The sequence below is a fragment of the Pteropus vampyrus genome, unplaced genomic scaffold, assembly GCF_000151845.1.
Source record: "Pteropus vampyrus isolate Shadow unplaced genomic scaffold, Pvam_2.0 Scaffold191, whole genome shotgun sequence".
NCBI classification, from domain to species: Eukaryota; Metazoa; Chordata; class Mammalia; order Chiroptera; family Pteropodidae; genus Pteropus; species Pteropus vampyrus.
Window position 1 is genome coordinate 2,347,323 of NW_011888972.1, and position 6,735 is coordinate 2,354,057.

General features: G+C 46.4%; 1 pseudogene; it reads left to right on the forward strand.

Moving 5' to 3' along the window:
• The first annotated feature begins 1,541 nt into the window (after positions 1-1,541).
• LOC111746500 lies at positions 1,542-1,660 on the forward strand (annotated as a pseudogene).
• The last annotated feature ends 5,075 nt before the right edge of the window (positions 1,661-6,735 follow it).

Here is a 6,735-nt window from a genome sequence, read left to right on the forward strand (position 1 = left end):
GTGGCATTCCTTGCGTCCCCAGGAAGAGTCCCGGGCCGTAGTCTGTCTGTGTAGGTAGAATTTGGCCCAGTGTGGAAGAGGCCCTGCTCATACCCTCACTACAGTACTGAGAGAGGAGTGTAGGCGTGGGGGTGGGGACGCATGGGAGATGGAGGAAGGCGAATCGAGAGAGAGAGATGAATGAATGAATGAATGAATGAATGAGAATGCACACACATGCCTGAACCAACTCTGAGATGCCTTCGGAACAGTGTTACTAAGAGACAATACTTGCTTGTAAGACCGAAGTCTAAACGTGGTTTCTGAGTGAGTCATAACGCGCTAGCTAAACACACTGACAGCTTGTTTGGAAGTCATGAGGGGAAACTTGCAGTCATTCCCAATGAAGACACGCCTAGGTTGCCACCGATCGGCCAGCCGCTCACCCCCACAGGGAATCCCTGCGAGGCCTGCTGGGCTTGTTGAACCCTGGTCTCACAGCTGTGGCCTCTCTGGTCCGTCCCATTACGTGACTGAAGCAAGCAGGTGTGCAGTGGTAACATTTACCAAGCACCTATTAAGTACCAGGTGCTTCGTGTCCATTATCTCATTTAGTCCTTAAGCGATCATGCAGGTGGATGCCATTCTCTTCATTTTGCAGATAAAGGATTGATGGGGGGCGGAGCTAAAGCAATTCGCTCAAGGTCACGCAGAAAATAAATAACAACTGTGACTTGAACCCAGGCCTCTCTCACTCTGTCCCCCAGGTCATTTTCCCTTGGCCATACACAGGCCACGTTACTGGAGCTGGCATGACTCTCTGACTCGTGCCTGCCTAAGAAAATATGGGGGCGCAAGTCCAGTTTACGGGGGAACAAAACCTGGGCTGGACGAAGTTTCCAAGTCATGCTTCCTCCTCGCCTTCAATGTACCCCGTTGGTAGTATTTTTAAAAAGATCACTTATTTTACCTTGTGAGATGAAAGATTTCTTTTTCAGTCGGTAGTGCTTAAGTCCTTGGCTTAACTGTTTTTCAAAGAAAATAAAAGGTCCTGGTATGTATGTGTCCAAGTTTATAACACGTGCAGTTTCAGCCTAAAAGACAAGCATCATTCATACACACAGTTCAAGAAACCAAAAAGGTCTCAGCGCCTCTGCGGGACTTGATCCCTTGGGGTCAAATCCCTATAAGATATTTCTGTAGGAATAGCAAAAGTGAAGAGGTAATTCAGAATAAGAAATATTATCGAAGTTTTTGTTTATAAAGAGGCGTGTGTGTCTGGGAGGGGGCATTGTCCAACCACTGAGGGGCGAAGTTCAAGATCCTCAAGTAATTGGCTGTCGTGGGGAGGTTTCCTCCCCTTTTCAAGTAATTTCTTGATTCTGTAATAACTAGAAAAAATGAAGTAGTAGAGGAAGAGGTATTTCTGTGACTAGAAAAAAAAATCACCTTTGAGAGAATGTAGATCAATGATACTATTTTTAATGTAGCTGCAGACAAACGGCCTTGACACATTACAAGCCCAGAAAAAGTTTCAGAAGCATTTAAAAATCGCAAGGGAAGTCTACGGCCATGCCACCCTGAACAAGCCCCATCCCGTATGATCTCAAAAGCTAAGCAGGGTCGGGCCTGATTAGTACTTGGATGGGAGACCGCCTAGGAAGACCAGGCCCTATAGGCGTAAAAATTAAAAAATAAGGGATTGTAAGCTGACAAGTTCCTTGCAATCTGTGAGGTCAACCAAGGATTGCCTCGTCCCCCCCACCCCAAAAAGAAATTGCAGCGAGAAAGAAGCAAGATCCCTTGAGATGTTTTCGATGAAGAAAAGCCTTCACTTTCATAAGAAAAGAGGCGCTTGGTACCAAGGACATTCATAGATGTTAGAAAGACTGCCCATGTGAAACACTTCTGTGAAATCAGGGAAAAGAGTGAGATCTTGGGCCCATGCGTGTAACTTTCAATAAGGTATGCAGACTGTCTAGTATCAATGGCCTCCATGTGCAGTTTTGTCATGGAGACGATCTGAGCACATGAGGCATGAGGCATCGTGGTGCAGCTGGCATGCACAGCTCGTGATAGCATTTTCAATTCTAAGGAAAGCTGGGCACAGAGGCCTTTTGTACCTGCGGATCCCAATCTATGGTCTGCTTTGCAGCAAGCCCTCGTCACTTCCTCAGGCCTCCCAACATCACTGCATGATAGGTGATGCCCCATTGTACAGATAAGGAAGCTTGAGACTCGGGGAGATGAGAAATGATTTGCCCAAGATAACACAGCTAGGGGTAGATAACAATTCAGAAGTGTACTCTACAGAGGCCTCCCTGTGTGCCGTACACCACGCCGCCTCGAGCAGTGACAGAATCCTGACAGTAAATGGAAAAGATGCTTAGAAATGAGACCGATGGAAACGATATGCACTAGTCTTGCTACTCCTAATATGCTCCATCATCAGCCTCGGCATCAGCATTACCCAGGAGCTTGTTAGAAGTGCAGACTCTTGGCCCCATCCCAAGACACCTGGAATCGGAATCTATTTTAATAAGATCTCTGGGAGATTTTCTGCACGTTAAAGTTTGAGACGCACTGATATAAGGCATTTGAGACGACAAAGCAGGTTGAGGAAGGAGCTCTCAGAAGACGGAAGACCAAAAATGGTGGGTAAGGCCGGTGTGTTAGGTCGAGGGTGTTTACAAAGGGTGTGTCCATAGCCACCTTCATCTTCCACTGCTTTGGCCATGATCTTGTGCTTTGAGGACATAGAGATGAAATTTCTCCACTTCAAAGAACAGTGCAACCAGCCTAGGGAATAAGAAGACTGAGAGTTAATTGACTTTCAAATCTCTGAGCATGAAAGACAGTGACAAGGAAGCCAGGGGCAGTGGAAAGAGCTTCCGGGAGCTGGGTGCGCAGGTTCACCTGTCACTGTCTCTTTGTGATGCTAAGCGAGTTCTTCCGCCTCCTCCCAGGCCTCAAATCACCTGGCTGGAAACCAGGTCATCTCAAAGAGCCTTTTCAGCTTTGATATTTTGTTATTCTCAGCTGTGCGTTTTACTACCGCCTCCATTGGAAGGAGAACATGGACATCTGTACTGGTTTTTGTCTGTCCATCGTTTAGCATCTTCAGTTCACGTAAGAAGGGTTCTTCTGGGAGGAGATGTGAATCATCACACAACATTAATGGGAACTGTAAGGAAGTGGGATGGGCGTAACTCCAGTGAAGCTGCTTGAAACTAGTCAGTATTTTAATTAGAGTAGAACGAGTACCCAGACTGCTTTGAGAACCAGCTGCTTCAAACCACATACTCAGGAATCAACTGTCCTGACTTGGGCTTTTGAGGGATAGTTTATTGGGGGTAGAAGGAGCTTATAAACACGAGAAAAGTCCTGCTCATCCCCCATCTGCTACTCGTCTCTCTAGGTGATTCTGATGTCCATTAGCTAAGACAACTGGCTATCATCTAACCCTTTAAAATGGAGAAACAGACTCAGAGAGGAGAAGTGACATGTCTAAGGCCGCACACCAGAGCCAATGGCAGCAAAGAGATGCTCAGAGTACCACCCCAAGGACCTTTCGAGTCTACTTTCTTTGGGTGACTAGTTTACCAGAATCGAGACATCTGTTTCCAGTAGCAGAGCACACACTGGGGAGGACTTACCGGGCCTTTCGTCTGGCTGCTACTCTGTTTCCATCACACGTACACTCACGTTGCTTCAGAGAAGCGACATAACTTGCCCACGAGTAGGAAATAGATTTGGACCTTGGATTTCCGATCTCACCTGTGTTGTAGGGCCTCTAAACTCTTAGTTGCTTTAATCTGATTACTTCAAAACGCATTGATTTTTTTTTTCCCTGTCGGAATTTATCCTAACAGTGTATGATTTGAGACTCTGCAGAGTACTATTAGGTCCATCGTTTTGTCCCCATAACAGCCCCCTAAGGTAGGTAAGACCCGGTATTTTGCCCCCATTTGACAGACGTCCACAGTGAGGCCCAACAAGAAATCACATTATTTTCACTGAAGTGAATAAGACATCACAAAATACTTTAGGAAATGGGTCTAAACATCATTTTCATGAATTTGAAGAGCTCTGGGAAAGAAGCACTGGCAGTCAGATGGCCAGACTGGTCCCACTGTGACAAAGGGGAAAAGTGACTCAGCCCTGACCGCAAGCGGACAGGTTATAAGAATCAGATCTGGAGCATTGGCGTGATGTGTGCTTCTAGAATTCGGGGCCTTGGGAATTGAAACAAGGCCCACGATGGAGCTGGGGGTCCTCTGGGACCAAGGGAAGGGACAAACATTGCTGAGCATCTCTAGTGTGCCTAGCAGGGAGTGGGAGGAGCCTGAATCCTCGAGCCATCCCTGGAGATCTGGCATAAGAGTTAGGGTGGTATTTGGGTAAAAAAAAATTAAAAAAAAAGAAAGAAAGAAAAGAAAAAATTAGGACCACCTGGCAGGCACATTACATGTATTTTATATACGTTGTCTCATTCGAGCGTCTCAACCACCTCATTTTAGTCCCATTTTACAGATAAAGAGACTGAGATCCAGATGATTGATTGTTATTTGTGCAAAGTCGCGTCGAAAGTAAGTGGTGAAGCTTAGATAGAAGCGAGGCCTCTGGGAGTCCTGAGCCTGTACGACGATGGCTTATTTTCATTACTGAAAACAACTCTAACATGGAAGCCCCCAAAACCAGTGTTAAACCGGCATTTGGGGGAAAAAAAAAAAACAAAACAAAACAAACAAACAAAAAAACACAAAAAAACACAAAAAAACAATTGCCACCTTCTCTTTGCACTGTGCCACTGGAGATGGAGTACAGTACAGGAGGGAAATAAATAACAGTGGGGCCGGTGCCAGAAGCGAGTCAGGGATAGGCAAGGTACAGGGTCATCCCTAGCTTACATGGAGCCTTTGTGTAAACGAGAAAAAGCTCCCCTTGCTCAAGATACTTTAAGGCCGTCTGCCAGAAGATCATAGTAAATACGCAAATCTCTGATTGAAATATCAGAGGCGCCCCTGGGCAGGGCCATCGCATCTGCATTCAAAGCCCCTGGGACCTGCCCAGAAGCACAAAGGTGGTGAGCTAATCGGGGAACTGACTGAGACATTAATGAATGGGCCTCGGATCCATTCCACAGATCAAGGCCTGCATGATTTTAAGGGAGAAGGAATTATGGGGGCTTAATGGGATGAGAAGGCTTTGAACTTGTCATGTTAACTTACAGGTTCACAGCTCTGAAAGCTTCAGGAAGCTGGCTGGTACCTGAGAGAAAGCATTAGGCAATGGAGGAAGGAAAGGCCCTCTGCTAGGCACTTCTACACTGTATTTCTCATGTATTCCTCGTATCAGCCCTGGGAGAGAGAGTAATATCCACATTTTAGATATGAGGACACCGAAGCCCTACGAGGTTAAATGACTTACTTCACGTCACACAGACATTAATTGGCGGTGCTGGGATTCGACCCCAGGTATGTCTAACACCGAGAATAGTGGGTTTTCTCCCTTTACAACATAACTTAACTGCTGGGAATTTGGGTGTGTGTTCGACCGATCGGTTAAAAGCTGGTGGCAGTCTTGGAGAATAAAGAAGCTGCACGAATCATGCTCAAAGGCCCATGCCCCCTGGCTAGACAAAGGATAATAACAGCCAATAAAAAGGCCATGGAGATGGAGGACATATCTGTGCGGCCAGGGTCTCCCTGGTGATCATCAGCTTTTTCCTGTCCCGGACTTCCACGAAACACTGAGGCGTCTAGAGACATACACACATCTACACACGATGCGTATCTTCTTTGGTTCTGGCTGAGGGGGGCGTGGTCATGGAGTCACGACCTTGCTCTTGCTAACTTGGTACCAATGCAAAGGCATCTGAAACCCATATGTGAGCTTTTTGTTTGTTTGTGTTTGAGCCAGACAGGGCTATGATGCTCAAGTCCAGCTTCCATGACCCGTGCTCATGGTCCCAGGTCTCCAGCCATCGCCAGATCTGAAAATCGAAGGGAGGTCAACGAAAGCTGAGCAAGCAATATCCAGCTGCAGAGAGGGAGCCAGGGTGACCGGACACAGGAATTCACCATGACACTTGGATGCCGTGTACTTTCCCTGTCGGCTCTTTCAAGCTCTGTAGGTTGGGGCTACCCAGGTCGGTCAATAGCCATAGTCTTTCTCCAGCTTCAGATAAAAGCCGATTTCTTTCTAGGAGAGTTTTCCTTCTGAGCTAGTTCCTTTCTTTTCCTTCCCAGATCTGAGAATGGAAGAATTAAGAAATTTCGAAGGGATAGAAGGGGCTCTACATTTATCTAAGAAACATGGCGTCGACTCTGTCAGGCACTGTTCTCAGTGCTTTGCATATATGAATACACTGAGTCCACTCAACACTCTATGATGTAGGTATTATTATTCCCACTTCGAAGATGAATAAACTGAGACACAGAGAGGTTAAGGGACTTGCTATAACCATAGTCATGTAGCCGAGGTTTTATTACCGTGTTTTGTTGCCCACATGATACAACACAGCAAAGAGGCAGCAAAGAATATGGGCTTTAGGAGTCAGGAAGAGTCAGGATTTCAATGCCTATTCTGACACTTGCCCCTGGCAAGTAACTTCCTTGCTCTAAGTCGTATTTTCCTCACCTATGACATGAGGGCAACGACACATGCCTCTCAGGGCTGTAGTGAGGAATCTAATGGAAAGTGCCTCGCCTGGAGTAGGCGTTCAAAGTTGGCTCCTCTTGTCAGTTTGGCTTG